A 25274-nucleotide genomic window follows, 5' to 3' on the forward strand; every position below is an offset into this window, starting at 1 on the left:
CAGTGGCACAAAAAAAAAAAAAAAAAAAAAAAAAAAACCAGCATTGTCTTCATCTGGAGTAAGACTCTGGATTTGCAATACAAAATTTAATAATTAGAGAAAATATAATAAAGTGTTCCTGATTTCTCCATAATTAACAGCAGGACCTTTTTATAACATGCTGATATGATTACAGTAATCATCATGGTAACAAGAATAGAACATACTATGAAAAGTGGAAAATATCAACCTAAATTTTGCTTAGAACTCCTACCAACTTAGAACTTTGAGCATTTGAAATGCTCAAAATGGCACCTAATTCTTTTCAGGTCTAAGTTCCCTTCATGCAATTGTTTCCTCCATATGAAGAGCTTTTAGTAATTTAATTTTCCATTTTCACAATGTAGTTAGTAAGTTACTACATCAACCATGAGACTTTCAGGAAATTCAACACAAAGAGTTTATTGTAAAAAGGAAAACTATTAGAATCACATAATGTAAATTCCAAGAATATTTTCAGGTATATCTTGATCCAGAGGCTCAAATAATGATGTAAAGCCCCAAACACTTTTCTTCTTCTGGTTCTACTTTCCTCAATGCTGGCTTCAATCTCAGGCAGCACAACAATTGCCAGTATTTCCAGACAACAGTCTTTCAGGTTGAAATACAGTAGGAAAAGTGCAATTACCTTTTCCTTAGCAGCTCAAGTAAGTTTTGTTTTGCTTCACTGGTTCTTATTGAGTGAGATATTTATTCCTCAACTTTGGCCAGGAAAAGTGATACTTTAAATGGTTAGGTATAAATCTCAAGTCAATTCCTTAAGTTGGATAAGAGGCAATGTCATGCAAAGCACACATAACGAGGAGAGCAACGTGTATCCTCACAGGAAAATTAGTAGGAAAATTAGTATACAGTTGCCAGAAGAAAGCTTAATAGATTCTGAATGGCAGAAACAATAGTCAATCATGACACTTCCATACAGGTCTTATATTAAACTGTAAGCTCACTTTTGTATTAACTGAAAACTGAGAGTTGGTTTTATAGCATAAAGCTACATAAGAACAAGGAAAAGTGCTATATAGATCAGGTTCCCTGGGAAGCAGACTCTGCAAGGAAGATTGCATGCATGAAGTTCATTGGGATATGCACTCATGAATACCCACGTGGGTAAAGGAAACAGTACTGAGCAGTGGAAAAAGTTAAACTCTAGAAAAGTTGGTCTCACCCAATCCCACATGTAACTCTGAAGTTAGTCTGGTCTTCAGAGTTATCCTGAATTGAGACAAGATTACTAGGCCTTTTCTCCCCCATACTGTCTATAAATTGGATGTAAGCACAGCACAATACTCATGGGTTTATCCCTTGTGTTACCTAGATACATTGGGAGTAAATTAGTTGACTTCATTTGAAAAATGATACTATATAGTAAAGTAATTAAGAACAGCAGGAATGGTAACTACATGAGTAAATATTTGTGATTTTTTCTTATTATTTAAATATAACTAAAACAGGGGCGCCTGGGTGGCTTAGTCGATTAAGCGTCCGACTTTCGCTTAGGTCATGGTCTCACAGTTCGTGGGTTTGAGCCCCGCGTTGGGCTCTGTGCTGACTGCCAGCTCAGACCCTGGAGCCTATTTCAGAGTCTGTATCTCCCTCTCTCTGATCCTCCCCTGCTCATGTTGTCTCTCTCTCTCTCTCCTAGAAATAAATAAAAATATTTTAAAAAATAACTAAAACAAATTATTACACCAAAAGAATATCAGCATACTCCAGGATTTGTAACATGTAAAAGTGTGACATGATAGCATAAAGTTGGAAGGAGAAAAATGGAAGGATACTATCATAAGGTTCTTACATGATTTACACTATAGATGAAGTGGTATAATACCACTTTAATGAAGACTGTGATAAATTAAACATGTGTACTTTAAACCCTAGTCAACAACTAAAAATGTCCAAAAAAATATAGTCATAATAGCCAATAAGCTAATAGAAAAGATAAATCGAGCCAAAAAAAGCTACAATTAATGCAAATGAAGACATAAAAAGAGGAAAAGAAAACAAAAAAAAACCATATGGGCATATAGAAGACAAATAGCAAGAGGACAGACTGAAACCTAACCATATCAATTATCACATCAAATGTAAATGGTCTATACACGCTAATAAGGCAATTGTGGGGGGTTGGAAGGAACCAAGACCTAATTGTTTCCTGCTTATGAGAAAATAAACTGTAAATATAAACACAAATGGGTAAAAATTAAGTGGATGGAATTCAAGAATCAATATTTCAAGGCTGTTTTCAGCAAATTAGAGGAATGCCTACATTAGTTGCCTTATTATACAAGAATTAAAATTGGTCACAAAAGTATGTTTTAACAACTATTTTAAACATAATTTTAATGATAACTGGTTAGGTAACACTTTTTGTGCTGTGATCTTGAATTTCATTTTGTACTTTAATTTGCTACTTTATCAGCTAATCTAAACATTTGGCATTATACAGAGAGCTCAAGCATTGAGAAACTAGGGTTAATTAAATTGCCTGGTAAACTAAAGATTAAGGCAGAGGATCCTTTAATTAAACAATTTCTGAAAACACACACGCATAAACACACACACACACACACACACACACTATCTATGGCTGGATAGTTAAATACATATATCTAAATTAATCTTTCTTGGTGCCTCATGATCTTACAAGGCTTTAAGGAGACTTTGATCAGAAATAGTATTGTACTATAAATGCAGATGGTCAACATTAGCTTTTCTTGTGCATATCAGAGTAGGTTTGTGTATTTTTCATATTCTAAAAAGAGATGGAAAATAATTTAGAGCCCTCCATTAAATGGATGTAATACATATTGATAAAGAACATGTATAAGTCCAACCAATCAGGTATTTCAGGGTCATCAAGAGAAATACCTATCTGTTAACATTGAATAACAAAACCTTATCACAAATATTCACAATATCATAAGGCAGATGAAATTACTTATAATAATATAGTCATTGGGCTTTGGTCCTCCTATCTACAGAATATTCAGTAGTCTTTAGCAATAATAGTTATTTGGTCTTGAAAGATATGACAAATTTAAACTGGGAAACCTAAACTATGTTTCTTTTCCCAGCAGTTATACTTCCCAGAAATGAGGATTTGATTGATGATATTTCAATATGAAAAGATTATATTAAATCCCCCATCTATCTACTCACTTTCAATCCAGAGCTATCTGGGAAGTGCCAGATTCCCTTCATCTTCATCCCATTTACATTCTTAGTCCCTGGCCCAATCATCTTTGTTAATTTGACAACTTGTTCCATCTCCCTAACAGAGCATTCTGTACTATGTATGGCTGGGATTGAGGTAGAAGAGTAAACAGTTGGTGTGAATTTCTATGAAGCAGAGATAGGAACATATGACGTCTAATCAGTCAGGTTTGAAAGTAATGGAAGTTAATTCACAGGAATCTAATTGACTCCGTTTCCTTTACATGAAGCCCTCAAGAGCAACATCTTTCAAAGGCCTTTTCCCCTAACTCCACCAAACAAAAAAAATATGAAGCCTTTCTCTTTATTAGATTATGAACCCAACTTTTACATGACACCCAGATTTCTCCCTACAAAGTTAACAATTCTCCCATCCCAATTTCATTTAAATAACTTATTCCCAGGAATTCATATGACTCTAATTACACCTAAATTTTGGAGGCATATATTCATTGATTTCAGTAATAATTTCACTCAGAAGTCTTTTTATATTTTATGTATCCTAATGCTTATTCTGAAAATCTCTGGCCACTGGCACATATGATTCTTGAGCTGAGTACCTAACTGGTGGTCTTTGGATATACTGGACCAAACAGAGAAATTATCAGTCCACATTCATGTCTGATCTTATTTTTCCCTGGGATAAGTAGCAGGCTTATACATCTTTCTCTGAAACAGACAAATGAAGGTTATACCTTTACTATGTCCCCAAAAGAATATCCTCTCCAAAAAACATTGGTCAACAGTGGTGGTTGATTAATATTTTTATTACTTTGGTTTAACTTTAAACCTATAATATTAAGAATATTCTTACCCAAAGCAAGATAAAGTAAAATAGACAATTAAGGCATGGCATGGGCTTAAGATGCACTCAACTTCATATTTTTCACAACTTTTGTAAATTTGCTGTACTGGAAACCTTTCTTTTCCTGTTCAACATTTAGAACAAAGCATGTACATGTCTACAGACCTACTTGTCAAGAAATAAAAGTAATGAATGAGAGTCACATTTGAATAACAAGAGTGGACTAGACATAAGAGAATAGAACAGGCTTAGGCAGCTTCAATTCTTCATTTTAAAATGACTTATTATTGTTGGGAATATTAGAACATCAAAAGGATAAATTCAAAACTCAAATTAGTTCCTGTCCTCCCAGGAGAGACAGCCTGCATGATTCTGATCTGTCTTTCATGTGTCGTTCTTGCTCAAACTTACAATTTCAAGGGCTAGAGTGTCATTCCAATATGCAAAGGAGCATTGGCGTTAATGAGAGTTATATTTAGAACTCCTTCTACTGGGAGATAGAATATAATATTAAACTTGTGAATTTTAAGGTCACAACAAGGACATATTGACAAGCTGAAGTTTCAAAACTATGTAAATTAGCTACTTGGATAATCACAGACTCTAAAAATCAGCTCAAATTAAAAGAGACAAGTTTGTTCATTCTTTCCACAATTAAGGATTTGTCAGAATAGGGCTATGTTATTTTCTGTTAACAAGCCTAAAATATCCCTGATTTATTAAAAAAAAAAAAAGTCTATTCTCCCTCATACAACATAGCTACCATGTCAGGTCTTTTCACCCCTGGTGCCAAGTGACAGAGCAACAACCATCTCACAGGCTGCTGGTCATTCTAACAATGGGAAAGAATAGATCTAGACTGTATTGCACGAGTGATTAACTGTTTCTGCCTAGCAGTGTCCCTCACATCTCTTACAAATTATTGGCTGAAATAAACCATATGAATCATAATGGGGGAGGGAAGTACAGTCTTTAACAACAACAACAAAAGTCCCTGTCCTTAGAAACTAATGAAGTCATATACATATAAAATACATAAACATGAAGATAACTCTCCATTGTAGTAACTGATATGGAAGAGATAATCAACGATATGGTAGAGAGTAATGTGAGAGGGGAGAAATGAATAAGAAGGCCCATTTCAGATAATGTGGTTGGTTACAAAATAAAGTAAACAGTAGGTACATTTGGCATCTTACCCTTGACCTTGCAGAGCTACTCTTTTTTCTTTTCCACCTTCCTGTGTGCTTTGAGATGTTGACATGTGAAAGACAGCAAGATATGTCACTTTGGTATATACTGATTAGTTTGAACTGTAGTCACTTGAAAAATAGTAAATGCAAGGACAGGCATCTCCAAGCTCCCCTTACCTGCCTAAAGACAGATCCTCTAAAAGGAGTTCAATTGTCATAAATCTCCTCTCCAGGAGTTTTATCAAACCAGGAAGATTGACTCTTTTTTGGTGTTGAACTACGAGTTTTGGAAAGGAGGGCCCAAAACAAGTCCATTGTTGTAGGGACACAGGGATAACTGTTATGTGAACTGAAAAGTACTGGGATAAAAGTATCTTTGGGATACAACAATGAAGGCCAAGTTTTAAATACAAATGTTTAGAATGAGCTTGTAATTGAGTTATTGGACCCTTGATAGAGAATTGGTACCCAATTCAAGGCACACAAGGTCAGAAGTTAGGGATCAAGAAGTAATAGATCAGGGGCTGCTAAGGGAAGGAAAGAGAGATATGAGTCTCGGTAAATGAGAGAAGGATGCAAAGAAGGGTCTTCTTAAGGATAAGCTATTTAGCAGATCTGGCTAGTATAAGGCCTTGCCCTCATGAATTTCACAGCAGTAAGCTCAGGTAAACATCCTGCTAGCTTCAGTTTGCTAGAAAAGAAAAGACAGGACACCTCATCTGACTAGCTTTAGGCGGAAAGTTAGAATGGTTAAGACGGTAATTTTAAGTGTCAAATTAACCAGATTACAGAATGCCCAGGCATTTGGTCAAACATTACTCTGGGTATGTCTGGAACAATGTTTCTGGATAAGATTAGAATTTGAATCACAGACTTAGTAAAACAGTCTAAGTGGCTCCCATCCAATCAGTTGAAGGCCTAAATAGAACAAAAAAACAGCACCTTTTGCCAGTAAGAGGGAACTCCTCTTTCCTAACTGCCTTAGCTGGGATGTAAGTTCTATCCTGCCTTCATACTCAAACTGAAAGAAGACTGATTCATCACAGGAGAAGAGACTTGAACAACTTTGCCACACAATAGCATATCATATCTTCCTACTATTCTTCTAAGGGCCCATTCATCTATCCTAAAAATCATTAACTTTCCCCTAAGAGGCCTACAACCCCCATCTCACCTTCCCCAAATAAAATACTGTTTAAGTCTGAATTCTAAGTCACCTCATGGACCTACTCAATTTTCCTTGGGTATACATGAGATATATGTGTAAAAAAAAAACCTTCTGTTTGTTTTCCTCCTGTTAACCTGTCTTTTATTACAGAGATCTTAACTAAGAACTCAAAAGGGTGGTGAAAACATTATTTTTCTTCCCTTACACATGTATGGACTCCATTAATGGGCTTCCTTCCCCTCTGGTTTCCAGTTAGTTTCCACCACTAAGAAGCAGAAGGGTGAAATCAGGAAGAGTCAGAAGAATGAAGTCTTTACACTGTTTAAGCTGGAGATGCTGCTGGCTGGATTTAATCCCCAGCTATGGTTACAACTCCTGTCACATGTATTCCCTCTGTGCCCAGAACAGTGGCCAAACTCTCCCCCATTCCTTCAGGGCTAAGAGTGGTAATTCTCTGATGTTCCTAGTCCCAGGGAACTGCATTACCCATTATGGTTTCCCTAATTGCCACAGACTGAATCGTGTCCCCCCAAATTCATATGTGAGGACACAGTGAGAAGGCAGCCCTCTGCAAGCCAGGAAGAAAGCCCCTACTACACAAGTCAACCATGCTGGCAACCTGACCTCAGATTTCCAGCCTCCAAAGCTGTGAGAAATATCAATTTCTGTTGTCTAGACCACCCAGTCTATGGTACTTTGTTATGGCAACCTGGGCAAACACATTAGCCTCTACCCTTATAAGAATCTCTTTATTAAATCCTCAAATTACTACTATGAGTTTACCATCTCTGTTCCTTTGAGATCCTTACTAAGGCAAAATATGTACCTTCAATTCTCATTTGTTTGTACCCATGATTTCTCACAAACTTGTAATTCCTATATACATGACAGATTATGACTTAGAAAATTAGAACAAACTATTGTTTAAGAGGGAGAAATAGTTAAGTCAATATATCATTTATGTTTTATCTAAGGCACAATATGGTATAATTATTCATTTAAGGGGACTGGAAGGCTAGGCAGACCTGGGGTTTAAAGCCAATCTCAACACAGAGTGGCAGAGTTACATGTCAAGTTCTCTCTCTAATATCTGTGCTCATCTCAAGTGAGCATCATCATTTGCTTTATAACCAATACAGTTTCTATAGGGTTGCAGTAATGCCCAAAGTGAACCAGAGAAAGCATTGCCATTAATTATTATTATTATTATTATTGTTACTCTCTTACCAAAAATCCTTTTATGATATTGTTATTTTTGGAAGCTCCTGCAATCTTGAGCATATCAATGGGTGCTGGTCCTCACAACCTTCATAGTCTATGGGATTTTTTACATTAAGAATAATTAATTAATACCCATCAAAAAGCTCCAAAGGCAATAGGAACTAAGGCTAGGAAATATCCTGAATTTTGTCTACAAAACATTCTCATTAGAAGGGAAGATAATCAAAGAATTATTACCTTTAATGAAGTTCTTATAGGACATGCAGGACACTTGATATAATTTACTTTAATTAATTAATTTTTTATGCTTAGAGAAAGTTGTTTGACAAATTATTTGTCATGCCTGTAGATTCTCTCTCATTATCCCTTTTCTTCCCTGCTGCCAGAACAAACATAGACAAGACCTATACAAAGAGCTAAAAACTAACATCATTCCCTACCTCAGCAACTCATATGAGATATATTCACATGAGACCTTATTTAATTTTTCTTTGATAACACGGAATTTTCTATGGTTCAGTCAATAAGCATCTTACAGGACAGTCAAGCCAGGCTCTGAAATCTGCACATACTATGAACCTTTGTAATAGGAAAAAGGATTTCTCAGCAGGCAGATTGAACCATGAAAAGTCTGAAAATCAACAATTTATGCAACAAGGTTATGCAACAAGACATTCTTAACTTTTTAAATCCAATTTCCAAAAATAATTTCTAATAAATTGCTACTTACACATGACCTTGAGAGATACCTAATCAACCCATACTTCCAAGATGAGAGTTAAATGAGTTATAAGACCTTGATCAGGTTCTTTAACCTGTATAGTTTTTAGATTCCTCATTAAAATGGGAGAAATAATAGCACATAGGGCAAGGGCTGCTGAGAGAATGAAATGAAATAAGGCATGAAAAGTAGTTCCTGATACATAGGAAAGCACTCAATCACTGTTCGCTATTCTATTATCATAATATCTGATATCCATTCTAGCTACAGAATATTATGACTTATTGACCTTTTAAAAAATGACTCATCCTACAATAGAAAGGGGGTATTCTTACTGTAGTATTATCATTATTTTACTTTAAGGTTTTGTTGTAAACATTTGTATCCCAAAAAGGATGACAGTGAGTTTTCAAGGTTATCTGTATGACTTATCCATGAAGATAACTGGCTTATCTTTAATAATTCCATACCAATAAGCAAAAAAAGCTGTTTCTGATTTCTTGATCATCACAGTCTAGAATAAAACCAGGGTAAATTTTACACTAAGCACCCTAAAGAGACTGGAAAAATAGGTTTTACGTATCTATTGATTTGCTTCAAGGATTCATTTTAACTATGCAATTAATAACTTTAAAAAAGCAAAAAATGACCAAATAGAGAAAATCTTATTCATGTTTGAGGTTTCTGAGTTTTCTGAGAGGTATTTCTTTTATAACTCCAAGTGCCTTTGTAAACTAGGAAGAGGGTATAATCGCCAATAGCTTACAACATGAGGCAATGTTTCTAAAGTGCACTCATACCACATAGATGGTCGTCCTTACTAGATGAACTAACTAATCAGAAGGAAGGCAGGCTCATCCAGTCAAACATTTCATGGTCCACTTGTTTCCCCTCAGTCAGAACCCAAAATTTAAGGAATTAAGCAAATGAAACTCTAGCCCTTTTAAATTATCTTTCTGTTTTATTTGTTTTCTTTGGAAAGAAGAGAAATGTCTTAAGACAATAACTACTTTGCTTCATAAATTAATTGCTGTTATATTAGCTTACAGGTTACCATATAAAAATACAATTCAAGCAAAGTTGGCATACTAGACAAGATATTCTACTTCTATATTAAAGTCTAAAGCTGGAAGAAGTTTGAACTTTCCTGTAGGATCAGAACAAAAAAGGATTTAATATTGATTTTCCCAAAATAATTATTCATGAGACAAATCCCCAGTATCATACCATGGGCAAATGCCTCAGACCTTATATTCATTCTCACCTGGAGTTAATAACCACAGATTAACAAGTGACCTCCTACCAAAGTCTCGGAAATAAAAGGGCCCAATGTAAGTGTCCTTTAAAATGCTTTCAAAAACTCCTGAATGTGGACTATTATACAAGATAACTTTCTTGGATTCTTCAAAAGTCAATGTCATAAAAACAAAAACACATATGTTAAAAATGTCTTAATTAATTGATTGATTAATTAATTTTTTAAATGGAAACACACCTATTAAAATGGTTTCCGCACAGCAGCCAATTTGCAATCTATGGCAAAACAATTAAAGCCCCTTGGCGTCACTGCATTAAGAAATACATTAAGGGGTACCAGGGTAGCTCAGTCAGTTAAGCATCTGACTCCTGCTCAGGTCATGATCTCATAGTCCTTGAGTTCGACCCCCACTTCAGGCTCTGTGCTGACAGCTCAGAGCCTAGAGCCTGCTTTGGCTTCTCCTTTCTGCACCCATCCCCAGCTCATATTCTGTCTTTCTATCAAAATAAATTTTTAAAATATATATTTAAAAAATTTTAGAACAGAAGGGAGGAAAGCAAAAACAATATAAAAACAGGGAGGGGGACAAAACATTAGAGACTCTTAAATATAGAGAACAAACTTAGAGTTGCTGGAGAAGACTGCAGATGAAGGGATGAGGTAAATGGGCAAGGGGCATTAAGGAGGACACTTGCTGGGATGAGCACTGGGTGTTATATGTAGGGAATGAATCACTGGATTCTACTCCTGAAATCATTAGTGTACTATATGCTAACTCCCTTGGATGTAAATTAATAAAATAAAAATCTTTTAAATTAAAAAAAAAGAAACATATTAACAATTCCAAGAAATTCTCTTTTGGGGATCTATGATCCAAGCTGTTCGTTTACAAACTGGCCCCTGCACATTAAGGGCAAGGAGTGGCCAAAGAAACAGACCCCTCCAGACTGGTGAGTGGTCGTTTCAATAAGCAAGGGAACTTACATATAAGGCTTGTCTTGGGTGCTGCGAGACAAGCAGATCTCCACACTGGCCTGCCAGAATCTTAAAAGTTTATATACAGGCCTTAATTAGGCTCAGTCACATGTACCATGAACTACGCATTGCTCTTTTAAGGTTGCAGCCTTGAAAACAGGGCCAGCTGGAGGAATGGTGGGCAGGACGTACATCTCAAGGGGAGAGGCTGAAGAGGTTCCATTTGCCCAAATCAGCTCTCAGGTCAGCTAGAGTTTACATCCTCTTAATGATCTCCTACAACACAAGCAAATAATTAAAACATCTACTTCTAACCTTGTATCCCTGTCCGATGATAATTGTGGAACTAGAAAGCCCTATCATGCCAAAACAGGTTTTGTGGCATGCACAGCAAAGTACACACAGAACTTAGAGCATGGCTTCACTCCATCATTTCTTCAAGTCTTTCTGTCTATAGTATACACATGGAACACAGCAGGGACAATTCTAACAAGAAAATCCTTTCCTAACCTCTGTCCCCATCCAACCCACCTTGTTACTTTTTAAGAAGGAAAGGCAGCTAGAAACAGATAATAGGGTCTAATTTCTTTGCTTATTGCCCCCAACAAAAAACACAAATGTAGACAGACACCATACCTTTATTCTGCCTTGTGCTTTTCCTATTTAGCACCCCACATTAGATGAGAGCATCTGAGAATCTCCCTGCATGCATGCTCTTTGCTCTGCTGTCAGTGTGGTAGCACTCCTGTTTCTTCACCTATGTCTGCGCTCACCAACTCACTGACGGGCCTTAATTCAGAGCCAAAGGGAAACAGGGTAGTAAAAGAACAGAAAATCCATTCTAGTATGTACACAATCCCATGTGATCCTCCTTAAGTTAACAGAGCGGGCACCCCACAGGCCGGTGCAATAGGTTAGTGCAAAGTAGAAATCAAGGTCATAATAACAGTAAGGTTTAGCACTTATTATGTATCAGATGTTAAACAAGGCACTCTCTGAATGTCATCTCTAGAATTCTGAAAAAAATCTCACAGATGGAGTAACTGAGACAATGAATTTACCTGCCTCTTTCAAGGGTTCACCTTAACTCAGACTTTATTCCAGTGCTTGAGTGTTTTTCATAACACTGTACCTCAAAGACCAAAGGTTATTCGTGAAGAGGAAAGTAATGAAGGTTAGAAAAAAAAGAACTAAAACAACTTTCAGAGCAGAGTCACATACTTCCCTATCTTAAGCTCCAGCCCCAAGCCTTCCAAGAAGACTTGAACTGTCTCTCACAGTCTTACTTAGTACCCCTGCATCAGAGTCACCTGGGGAGATCATTTAAAATTCAGATTTCTGGGCCCTACTCCAGTACTAATGAACCCATATCTCTAAGATAGGGACAAGCAAAGTGCATTTTTAATTGTGCTCCCACAGTGAATTTTAACTAGTTCTCCAGGTGAACCATTGGATTTGATGATTCAGAAAAGGAAGAAGGCAGAGTCTAAAAATCTCTACCAGAAATTCAAAGATAAAAAAGACATTCCAAAGTAACAACCCAGGAAGGAGCTTTTTGCTTGTTTAATTTTTTTAGGAGAACAGTTATTATCAACAAACATCTGAAGGAAATCCAGTCCATTTATTTTACTTGTTTTGACATCTGCAGATAATGACAAGCTAAAGGGAAAAACAGATTTAAGGATTGTAGCAATTAGTTAATTTGTCACTGATTATTAAAAAATAATATATGCAGCTCTATGGTTCTCCGGGGGGGGCGGGGGGAGAGTTACAAATTACTATGGTTGTTGTTGTTGCCGCTGCCACTGCTGATGTTATTGTTGTTTTTAAAGAACTGCAGCCTCCATATGTTTGTGAATATTAATATTGTCTGAGGTTTTTCAGGTTTCCATGGCCACTTCAGTTCCCTTCTGCCCGCAGGATGTGATGCACTGGGAGTCAGAATTATGAAGCAGCCCACATATATAAATACAACCTGGGAAGCAGTTCAATCTGGAAACAGCCTCTTCCCTTCCCACAATTCCCCACCTTGTTCGTTTTGATACATTGACTGAAATGCACCTTCTTCCAGCCCGCTAGCCCTTCACACTTGTTTTCTCTCCAACTCCCCTCGATTCCTCTAGCTACCCTTCTGTTGACACATTCCTTAGGCACACATTCTCATTCGAACCTTCTGGCAACACTTCCTTTAAGTTCTTTTCTAAACCGAAGCCTAGATTTCCCCTAATTATGATAATACAGTACAGACATCCTGGTGATGTCATCTTTTTTCTCCCTGCTAACCCACCCCTAGCCCTATCATCCCAATGTTTGGAACCTTGAAGTAGGTCACAATCATTCTCAATATTTCTGCTTCCTCTACTATTTCACTATTTCCTTTCAAGGACTTCTCCCTACTTTTAACTTGCCCTGTCTAGTTAGGCCATTCTCCTGATCTCGCCCTTTTTTTTTTTTAATCTCTGGGGGAGCCCCCCCTCCAGCTTTCCTGGTTGGCCTTGTCGTCTCTTATCCCCCTGAGAGATTACACATGAACTAGACCCCTGCCACAGCTACTTTATCTCCCGTACTCCAAAGCTGTTGCTTCAGTTCCATCTTTTGTTGATTTAAGCTCCACTTACAGGCCCAGATCCAATGCTTCTGGCATTGTTATAATTGACTGACATTCTCTCTGCATCGCCAAAGCCTGGGAGCAGTAGGATGCAGTGCTTAGGGCTGTGGCTTCTGGATGAAACTACATAGGCAAAGGCCTGTCTTCACCATGCACTGCTTCTGTGATTCAGAGCAAGATATTTAACCACTCTAGGCCTTAGTTTCCACATACTTAAAATGATGAAAATAATATCTATTTCATAGGGTTGCTATGAAGATTGAAAAAGATAACTCTTGGATATAATTTAGACTGGTCAAAAGTAAGAGAAAATCCAACTCAGAATATCACTTGTCTCAAAGTCCAGAAGAAAGGTAGGCTTCAGGCTTGATTTGATTCAGTGGTTCCACCATAGAATCAAGGATCTAATTTCTTTCTCTCTCCCTCTGCTCTTCATTCAAAGGTATCAGATTCAGCCTAAGCCTTGTTCTCCCCCATAAGTATGAGAGGCTCTCATTAGGTTAGAGGCTTCCTCATCCAAAACAAGGGAGTAAACAAAATGATCACTTCAAAAAACTCTCCCAGAAGAGTGAAGAACTTTTTCAGAGATCTTCAAAAACCTCTCCTGTGCCACTGTCCAGATATGAATAACAAGCCCATTCTTTACCATTGCCCAGAGCAGAGGAATCCCTCAATTGGTTCAGATGAATGAATCTGCTCAAATGGATCAATCACTATAGCATATGAGAGGGGATTAGGGAGGGGATTACAAACCCATCTTTCCATTCATAAACTGCACAGTAAGTAAGAGCATGATGGATGCTGGGGAAATGACCTAACACCTACCCTAGCTAACACTGGGCAATTAGTAACATCATACTAATATTAGCTCTTATTATGATGCCATTTTTACCTTTCAATCATTACTTCTCATTCTTCTTTGTATTGTCATTTATTGTTTACATGATTGCTTCTTTACACTCTCCCATCCTCAAGCTTGAAAATCCTTAAGGCAGTGTGTTTTATTGATTTTTTTACCACCCCAAAGTCCTGTTCCTGGTAGAGTACATAAGAAAAACATAGCTTCAATAAATGCTGGTTGAATACATGAATGGACTATAAAAATGGTTCTACCCAGTGAAAAAGTCTCTCTGGCAGGAATTAGAGATTACACAATGCTCTTATGCCCTTCAGTACAGAACAATTTAATACATTTTAATAATGTTCTTTCTTATACAAAATAATATTACTAACCCATCATTGATTACACAAGCATGGTGTCTGGTATTTTCTAACTGATCAGTAAAAGCTTATTCTTTACCACAATTACATGCAATTTATCCTTTTTGAATTTTTCTCTCACAATAACTTTTGAAATAGATGAATCCATTTGACCAGAGTAGATGCAGTACAATGAATACTAGGAGAGATGATTTTTTTGGTCCATGTACCCTCAGAGGGAAAGGTAAAAAACTCTTCAAGTCATTACATTTTAACTAAGACCCACAGTTCTCAAAACCATAAATCATTAGGAAAAACTCCAAAGTTACATAGTGTGAAGTTATGATATATTTATATAGGAAAATACTTCCCTGTTAAGGTTAACCTTTAAATGTCTCATTTTACATAAAATATACTTCAATTTTAAACCAACATAAAGAAATATATACCTCTATTTTTAGTAAATAACATCACCTCCAAGCAAGTTTATTCTAATGCTTTTGAAAAGTAGGAAATATTAGCAATTCTGTAATAATGCAACTGGCAAATGGGTAGGTATAATTTTCAGATAGATAGGGCAATTGGCTTTGTATGTGAGATTTTTTTTTAATTACTCACATTTCTTTTAAAGTCTGTAGTATTCAAAAATGTTATTACCTGAAAATTCTCTGACTTTTAAAAAATATACTGTTAAACCTGAAAATGTGTTTGAGAAAAGAAAAGTATGTGGGAGACTATAAAACATACTGGCTGTCTAAGAGCAAAATGAAAGAAAATGTAGATTCCTTGTCTTTTAACTGAAATCCTGTAGCCGTGCAGAACCTTTGCTTCTTGTCTGTAGAGACCATGCAGTGAATTTTAAGAGCAGAATCTGATGAAAAAGTAAAACAAGAAATGTTTAGAGAATATAAATTAGTCAGACCATCTGAACTTCATGAAAAGACAGTAATAAATTTTAAAATCATAATTATAGCCCATGAGCACAATTCAGGTAACACTACCTATATAAAACTATATTGTATACTTTATATCTAATAAGCCACATACATGATCAGTCACATTTTTATTTCACCTGCCTCTTAAAATTGCCACCTTCGTTTATCTCTAGCCACAAGCTTTTCACCATCCAAAACAAAGGAAAGCCTCTGAAAATAATGAAACAACATGAACAATAGTTAACCCGGTGGACAGTAGTATATCCTCATAGAATTTGATGCCTGATTCAACTCCATGAAGCAGATATTGTTACCTGAGGGCAAGATGTTAAATAATTTTTCTCTAGCTTCTGAGTATTGGCAATCAGTCCCAAAGCCCCTGACTGCATTGTAATGTAAGGTCTAACCAATAAATCTCTTTCCCAAAGCAAAATCCAGCAAAGAACGTGGGCACCATTGATCTCACACAACAGACTAAACAGCCAAAAGGCTGTGCAATGTAAGTTATTCTATTACCTCTGTTGGATCTGGGTGATGAGTCATTCGGGTAGAGCTTCTGATGTTTCCTCAGTAATCAGCCTGCTTGATGGAGCAGCCAAAGTTCACTCAAACCCATCCTTCCGACAGCCTCCACTCTGGCTTCCTTGGCAACCCTAAGTATAGAAACAGTTTAGGATGAACCAATATAATGTAAAGAGCCCTAACTTCAGTAATTGCTTATAAAACGACCTCTTGGAGATGCTCACTATCACAATGAAGAGGAAAATTAAATGCCTTTTTGTCTGTAAAATTTAAACAATATGATTTTTTTTTAAAAAAAGGAAAATTTCTCATTTAGGGGAGGATAAATTGATTCATTCCTGTTGGATCTAAATTTTAAACATGCATACATTTTGAACTAGTAATTCCATTTCTATAAATGTATCTCTAGAAAATTGTTTAAAGATACCTACAGAAGATATTACAGTGTTAAATAAAGAAGTAGCTAAACTTATTACAGTAAACTCATACAACAGAATGTCATGCCTGTAGAAAGAAATTTGGTAAATCTATATACATTGGTATGGAAAATGCCCCAATTATATTACAAAGTAAGGAAAAACATTTCAGATAACAATATCCATAGTATCATTCCTATTTGCACATTATGATTCTGGTTTGTGAAAAGAGTATATACATACATTTTTTTTCCTTATATACATAGAAATTTCTGGAAGAACTCACAAAATACTGATAATCTGTGAAATGGGGGAAGGAACAAAGGGCCTAAAACTACCCCTTTACCTCCTTGTTAAATCTTTTTACATGAGAAGGGCAAGAAATTCTACTCTCCATTATTTTGCTTGTATGAGGGTAAAAATGGGTGGTATAAATGTCCATTGTAAAGACCCCATCAGACACCAGGAACCATGAATGTAGGTTCTCCCAATCAAAGATAAGCATGCATGTGTATACACACACACACACACACACCCCACCACCACCACCACCACCACCACTATCATGAGCAGCATCACTCCCAGCACCTAAATCCTGACACCATTTTACATACCACCAATCTTAAGTACATCTCCCTTATCTCTTACATAGCCTTATTACAATGAAGAATTGAAGAAAGGGACCAGGAGAAGAGTTAATTTGGACATTGCTCTCCCCTATTACTTAGCTCAGGTTTTTCAAAAGAAAAAGTCAGAATCCTGTATTATTCTCCATTTTCAAAACAGTGGAACAAAAAATCTTCCCAGGTACTATCAGTGAAATATGGAAATGTTTCACCTTGCTCCCTATTTCAATCAATCTTAAAAGAAAGACTGGGGTGGGAACATTTAAATATACCAATACTGTTATTGAAAATCACAAGAATGATAAAACTTTGTGCATAATCATGTTGAAATAATATTCAGTGAATTGTGGTTCTGACAGGCAGTGAGATTTATGATACCTTTCCTTCATTCCAAATCACAGAAACTGTAAAAAACTATCTTCTAGGTGAATGGTCATTAAAATAGATGATCTCACACCCCAGCAGTAAAGAAATTTTGACCAGGCATCCTCCATATATTGTTATTTATTTATAAATCATATACATCACACCACTGTACTAACATAAACACTAGTTTAACTAGAAATTAAAATGGATGAAATTTTAAATATATAGAAAATCAAGCTCCTAAGATTTTCTTTCCACATTCACCCAAATGATATTTGGGATATCAAAATATTAAATAGTAACTATAACGGTGTCTCATGCACAGTTATAAAATTTACATCCCTAAAATATCATAGTTTGAGTTATTATGCCTGTGAAAAGATTTCAGGAAAACTCTTGTTTCTAAAATGCCTCCTTAGATGGCCAAAAGGTATAAAATTAAATAGAGAAAATACATTATTCTTTTTTCAATTGGGACGATAGATAATATTCAATGACCATCATCTATGTGCCAAGCATTGCTAACAGTCCTAAAATATGTTTAATGTTCCCAACAATTCCGTCTGGTAAGTCTTATGATTCCCATTTTATACATATAGAACTGAGGATAAAAGTGGAGCAACTTTTTACTAGACATGTACCAAAGGCAAGGGAAATAAAAGCAAAGATGAACTATTGGGACTTCATCAAAATAAAAAGTTTCTGCGAAGGAAACAATCAACAAAACTAAAAGGCAGCCTATGGAATGTGAGAAGATATTTGCAAATGACGTATCTGATAAAGGGTTAGTATCCAAAATCTATAAAGAACTTACCAAAGTCAATACCCAAACAACTAATAACCCAGTTAAGAAATGGGCAGAAGACATAAATAGATGCTTTTCCAAAAAGGACATCAAGACGGCTAACAGACATGTGAAAAGATGCCCAACACCACGCATTATTAGGAAATACAAATCAAAACCATGATGAGATGCCAACTCACATCTGTCAGAAAGGATAAAACTAACAACGCAAGAAGCAACAGGTATTGGTGAAGATGCAGAGAAAGGGGAGCCATCTTGGACTGTTGGCGGGAATACAAACTGCTACTGCCACTCTGGAAAATAGAATGGAGTTACCTCAAAAAAAAAAAACAAAAATAGAACTACTCTACAATCTAGCAATTGGACTATTAGGAATTTACTCAAAAGATACAAAAATACAGATTCTAAGGGGCACAGGTGCCCCAATCTTTATAGCAGCATTATCAACAATAGCCAAACTATGGAGAGTGTCCAAATGTCCATCGGCTGATGGATGGATAAAGAAGATGTAGTATATATAGTGTATATTTATATATAATGGAATATTACTCAGCCATCAAAAAGAATGAAATCTTTCCATTTGCAATGATGTAGATGGAAGTAGAATGTATTACTAAGTGAAGTAAGTCAATCAAGAAGACAAATAACATATGATTTCACTTATATATAGAATTTAAGGAACAAAACAAATGAATATGGGAAGGGGGGGTGGAAAGATAAGAAAGAGAAACAAACCACAAGAGACTCTTAAATATAGACAACAAACTGAGGGTTGATGGAGGGAGGTGGGTGGAAGATGGGCTAGACAGGTGATGGGTATTAAAAAGAGCACATGTTAAGAGTTAACACCTATTGTTTTGAAGCTGTCCCAAAAAATAGAATTGGAAGGAAAACTTCCAAACACATTCTATGAAGCCAGCATTACCTTGATTCCAAAACCAGACAAAAGGCCCCACTATAAAGGAGAACAATAGACCAATTTCCCTGAGAGCATAGATGCAAAAATCCTCAACAAGATACTAGCCAACCAGATCCAACAATACATTAAAAGAATTATTCACCACAACCAAGTGGGACTTATTCCTGGGATGGGTCAATATCTGCAAAAAAATCAATGTGATACATCCCATCAATAAAAGAAAGCACAAGAACCACATGATCCTCTTAACAGATGCAGAAAAATCTTTTGACAAAATACAGCATCCATTCTTGATAAAAACCCTCAAGAAAGTAGGGATAGAAGGACCATACCTCAAGATGATAAAAGCCATATATGAATGACCCACCACTAATATCATCCTCAATTGGGAAAAATTGAAATCATTTCCCCTGATGTCAGGAACACAACAGGGATGTCCCCTTTCACCACTGTTATTGAACATAGTATTGGAAGTCTTAGCCTCAGCAATCAGACAACACAAAGGAATAAAATGCATCCAAATTAGCCAGGAGAAAGTCAAACTTTCACTCTTCGCAGATAACATGACATTCTATATGGAAAACCCAAAAGATTCCACCAAAAAACTGACAGAACTGATCCATGAGTTCAGCAAAGCCACAGGATATAAAATCAATGTACAGAAATCGGTTGTATTGCTATACACCAATAATGAAGCAATAAAAAGAGAATTGATCCCATCTACAATTGCACCAAAAACCATAAAACAACTAGGAATAAACCTAACCTAAGAGATGAAAAATCTATACATTGAAAACTATAGAAAGCTTATGAAAGAAATGGAAGAAGACAGAAAATAATGGAAAAATATTCCATGCTCCTGGATTGAAAGAACAAACATTAAAATGTCGATACTACCCCAAGCAATCTACATATTCAATGTAATACCTATCAAAAAGCATTCTTCACAGAGCTGGAAGAAACAATCCTAAAATTTGTATGAATCCAGAAAAGACCCCAAATAGCCAAAGCAATCTTGAGAAAGAAAATTGAAGCTGGAGGTATCACAATCTTGGATTTCAATATGTATTACAGAGTTGTAATCATCGAGACACTATGGTATTGGCACAAAAACAGACACTCAGGTCATTGGAACAGAATAGAACACCCAGAAATGGATCCACGAACACATGACTAAATAATCTTTGACAAAGCAGGAAAGAATCTTCAATGGAATAAAGACAGTCTCAGCAAGTGGTGCCTGGGAAACTGAACAGTGACTTGCAGAAAGTGCAGAAAGTGAACGTGGATCAATTTCTTATACCATACACAAAAATAAACTCAAAATAGATGAAAGACCTAAATGTAAGACAGGAGGCCATCAAAATCCTCGAGGAGAAAGCAGATAAAAACATCTTTGACCCTGGCTGCAGCAACTTCGTCCTCAACACATCTCTGGGGGCAAGGGAAACAAAAACAAAAATGAACTATAGGGACCTCATCAAAATAAAAAGCTTCTGCACAGCAAAGGACACAATCAGCAAAACTAAAAGGCAACCAACTGAATGAGAGAATATATTTGCAAACAACATATCAGATAAAGGGTTAGTATCCAAAATCTTTAAAGAACTTATCAAACTCAATACTCAAAAAGTAAATAACCCAGTGAAGAAATGGGCAAAAGACATGAATAGACACTTCCACAAAGAAGACATCCAGATGGCTAACAGACACATGAAAAAATGCTCAACATCACTCATCATCAGGGAAATGCAAATCTCAAAACCGCTGAGATACCAACTCATACCTGTCAGAATGGCTAACATTAACAGCTCAGGCAACAACAGATATTGGTGAGGGTGGGGAGAAAGAGGATATCCTTTGCACTGCTGGTGGGAATGCAACCTGGTGCAGCCACTCTGGACAACAGTATGGAGGTTCCTCAAAAAAATTACAAATAAAACTACCCTACGACCCACCAATTACACTACTAGGTATTTATCCAAGGGATACAGGTATGCTGTTTTGAAGGGTCACATGCACCCCACTGTTTATAGCAGTGCTCTCAACAATAGTCAAAGTATGGAAAGAGCCCAAATGTCCACTGATGGATGAATGGATAAAGAAGATGGGGTATATATATACAATGGAGTATTACTCAGTAATCAAAAAGAATGAAATCTTGCCATTTACAACCACATGGATGGAACTGGAGGGTATTATGCTAAGCAAAATTAGTCAGAGAAAGACAAATATCATATGACTTCATTTATATGAGGGATTTAAGATACAAAACAGATGAACATAAAGGAAGGGAAGCAAAAATTATATAAAAACAGGAAGGGGACAAAACATAAGAGACTCTTAACTATAGAAAACAAACAGAGGGTCGCTAGAGGGGTTGTGGGAGGGGGGATGGGCTAAATAGGTAAGGGGCATTAAGGAATCTACTTTTGAAATCACTGTTGCACTATGTGCTAACTAACTTCAAAATAAATTTTTTAAATAATTATTTTTTTAAAAGGGGGCACTTGTGATGAGCACTGGGTGTTGTGTAAGTCATGAATCACTGAATCCTACTTCTGATACCAATTTTTCAATGTATATTAACTAACTAAAATATGAATAGTGAATAGTAATAATAATAAATAATAAACATAAGATATAGTATCAGAATCTAGTTCAGCTGATTCCAAAATCTAAAATTATTTTTATGTTTTTATTTATTTCTGAGAGAGAGAGAGAGAGAGAGAGAGCATGAACAGGGGAGGGTCGGAGAGAGAGGGAGACACGGAATCTGAAATAGGCTCCAGGCTCTGAGCTGCTGTCAGCACAAAGCCCGATGTGGGACTAGAACCCACGAACCGGGAAATCATGACCTGAGCCGAAGTCGGGCGCTTAACCGACTGAGCCACCCAGGTGCCCCCAAAATCTAAACTCTTAATCATTTCAAGTTACTGCTCAGAAAAGGGAAACATTAGGAGTCAAAAATGTATACATATGCTTATAGAATGTGAAATCACAAAATATTATAATAGTCAAAAAGATGAGAAGCAGTTTGAGAGTTGAGTCTTCTCTTCCTATTGTCTCTGAGCTCCAGCACTCTATTGATATACGAAAAGTTTTTCCTGTAGCTGGATACGAAATGAGACCCCACTGTATTCATAACTAGGCATGTTAAACTCTAACAACTTAGTAGGAAAGATTTCTGAGAACTTTCTTTACACATTTTAAATTGTCTCTTTATATCCTCATATTGCTTCCTTCAACTTGAAAACAAAACCCCACATACATTTTTTAACAACTTTAAATTGTGTATACAGTATTTGTGACAAATCCTTCTTCAAAGAATGTACTCTGTGGCAGTGTCTCTCAAAGGAAGAGAAATTTGGCTCCAGGGGACATTTGGCAAAGTGTGGAGACAATTTTGGTTATCAAAACTGGGAGTTGTGACTGGCTTCTAATAGGTAGGGACCTGGGATTCTTCTAAACATCCTAAATTCCAATGAATAGTCCTCTATAACAAATATAATGATATTTCCCCAAATGTAAGTAGTGCCAGGCCTGAGGAATTTTGCTCTGAGGAAATAATCAGTGATATGTCATAGATGACTAGATGTGTTCATCACAGCATTGTTTGTGACAAGTTAACAATATGAGGCTCATTACCCATTCATTGGAACACTATAAACATTACAAATGAAGTTGAAGAAGAATATTTAAAAATATAAAGAAATGTTCATGATATTTACATGTCCTAAAAGAATATGTTTAGTATGACTGCAGCATTGTATAAATATACATATAATTGTACGTAGGGATGGAAAATATTTTGAAAAAATATCAACCAAAATAATAAAATTTTTTCATAGGAACTCCCAGCCACTCTTTAGAAATAAAAGTATACTTCATAACCAATGTCATTAAAAATATCTACATCATTATCATCCTGAGAAGGAACACAATTGAAATAAATCATCATCTCAAAATTTATGTAAGTTTCCCAAGTACATAAGATTTTGTACCCTCTCTTTTCATAATGTGTCACTGAAAGACTTATATTTCCTGACATCAGGTTCTTTAATGACAGAAAAGGGAAGCAGCGGGTGCTTCTCACCAGGTGCCTTTCTAATGGTAGCAGAGTTCACTGTATATTTTTGTTAAGAACCAAAATAGCACCTACTATTCTCATTCCTTCTCTTTAAAAACCTTCATTGTTATACTATGATTCAAAAGTAGAATTACTCTCTTCCACCCACACCACAAACAGTATGATCACAATACTCAGCAAACTCAATAAATGTTTGAAACATCATGAACACTCAATAGCCCCATTTCAGAATGTTTAGGAATAAGAGGCATCATGATACTGTCCACGATGCAGCCTTATAACTTTCATATTGGAACTCAGAACTATTGATGTCCCTCCAGAGACACACGCTGATCAATTATCCATTAATTTAGTAATTAGTAGCCTTATGTGAAGAAGGAAACAAAATGGCACAAGTTGTCAGGATTTCACAATGTTTATATCAGTCAACAAAACCAATTACAGAAAGTTTGCTCACTGGTAAAACTGGACTTCTAATCTGTATTAAAGAGAAAGGGAGAGAAAGAGAAAACAGGAGATAGAGACCACTTGGCCATATTACCTGATGACAATATAATACCAAGATAATCCCATAAGAGATAGATCTTCCATGTAGAATCCTGAATAATTTATGTAGATACTGCCCCCTCATGGAGGTGGAGCTTAACTGCCCATCAATGTGAACTGTGCTTAGTGACCTGTTATCAAAGACTAGAAGTATGGAAGGAGGGAAAAAATAATTTTACAGTGGAGATCCTGATAAACACTACCTCAACCAGATAGTAAGATTAACATCATGAGTCATAAATTATGTTGATAGTATTTTCTCTTGGTATGATAAAATAAGAATGGCATTTCACCTTTGTGACTTTCCTTCCACAACTATATGTTAATCAAGGGAAAAAACTTCAAGCAAATCCAAATTGAGAGACATTCTATAAAAAAACAACAACTTTGATCTCAAAATTATTAAGCTCTTGAAACAGAAAGAGAGAGAGAGAGAAAGAAAGAAAGAAAGAAAGAAAGAAAGAAAGAAAGAAAGAAAGAAAGAAAGAAAGAAGACGGAAAGAAGGAAGAAGGAAGGAAGTCTAAGAAATTGTCATAGACCAGAGGAAGCTAAAGAGACATGATGGTATCTGGATACTGGAATACTGGATGGGATACTGGACCAGAAAAGCAATAGTATGGAAAAACTACTGAAATTTGAATAAAGTATAGAGATTAGTTAGTAATGTACTGGTGTTGGTTCCTTAGTGGTGACAAATGTACCATGGCAATGTAAAATATAAATAATGGGAAAAAACTGAGTGAGAGGTATATGGAAACCCTGTAATGTCTTTATACCTTTTCTGTATATCCAAAACTACCCTAAAATTAAAAGTTTATTTAAACAAAAAATAAATTTTAAAGTACAGCAAAAATTTGTCCTGTTTGTATTTTTTAAATCCTGGGTAAAAATTATCACTAAAACTGAAATTAAGGGACACCTGGGTGGCTCATTCAGTAGAATATGTGACCCTTGATCTCAAGGTTGTGAATTCAATCCCCCCAATGGGTGTAGAGTTTAATTTTAAAAATAATAATAATAACCTGAAATTAAAAAGATAATAAAAGAACAGTCTAAGCAATTTTATGCCAAAAAAATTTAACAATGAGATGAAAAGAATACATTTCCTGAAAATGACAACTTTTCATGACTGAAACAAGATGAAACAGAAAATATGAATACCATTATTTAAATAAATGAATTAATTATTTAACATCATTCCCAAACTATAGGCTTAGATAATTTCACTGATACAGTCTGTCACACCTTTAAAGAAAAAATGACACAAAACTCACACTAACTCTACCATGAAATTAAAAAGGTAAAAGCACTTCTCAAGTTGTTATATGAAACCAACATAATATTCATAGCAAAACCTGACAAAGATATGATTTAAAAAAAAAAAGAAAAACATCCCTCACAAACATATATACAAATATAATGTTTTTTAAATATCAAATTGCTTTCAGCAGTACATAAAAACAACACATCATTAGTAAACAAGGATATCAGGGTATGCAAGGTTGGTTTAATGTTTGAAAATCTATATATATAGGGGCGCCTGGGTGGCTTAGTCGGTTAAGCGTCCGACTTTTGCTTGGGTCATGATCTCACGGTTCGTGGGTTCGGGCCCCGCGTCGGGCTCTGTGCTGACTGCCAGCTCAGAGC

General features: G+C 35.9%; 1 long non-coding RNA gene across 2 annotated transcripts in view; it reads right to left on the reverse strand.

Annotated features, from left to right (window-relative positions):
- Positions 1-14184: 14184 nt before the first annotated feature.
- LOC144245393 (uncharacterized) overlaps positions 14185-25274 on the reverse strand; it is a 25127-nt gene continuing 14037 nt past the window's right edge. For both annotated transcript variants that reach the window (XR_013339242.1, XR_013339243.1), the window contains 2 exons: positions 15853-15989; positions 14185-15272 (listed from right to left, as the gene is read on the reverse strand). This is a non-coding gene — a long non-coding RNA (uncharacterized LOC144245393). The remainder of the gene's footprint in view (positions 15273-15852; positions 15990-25274) is intronic.

This window comes from Crocuta crocuta, unplaced genomic scaffold (assembly GCF_008692635.1).
Source record: "Crocuta crocuta isolate KB4526 unplaced genomic scaffold, BGI_CrCroc_1.0 scaffold343, whole genome shotgun sequence".
NCBI classification, from domain to species: domain Eukaryota; kingdom Metazoa; phylum Chordata; class Mammalia; order Carnivora; family Hyaenidae; genus Crocuta; species Crocuta crocuta.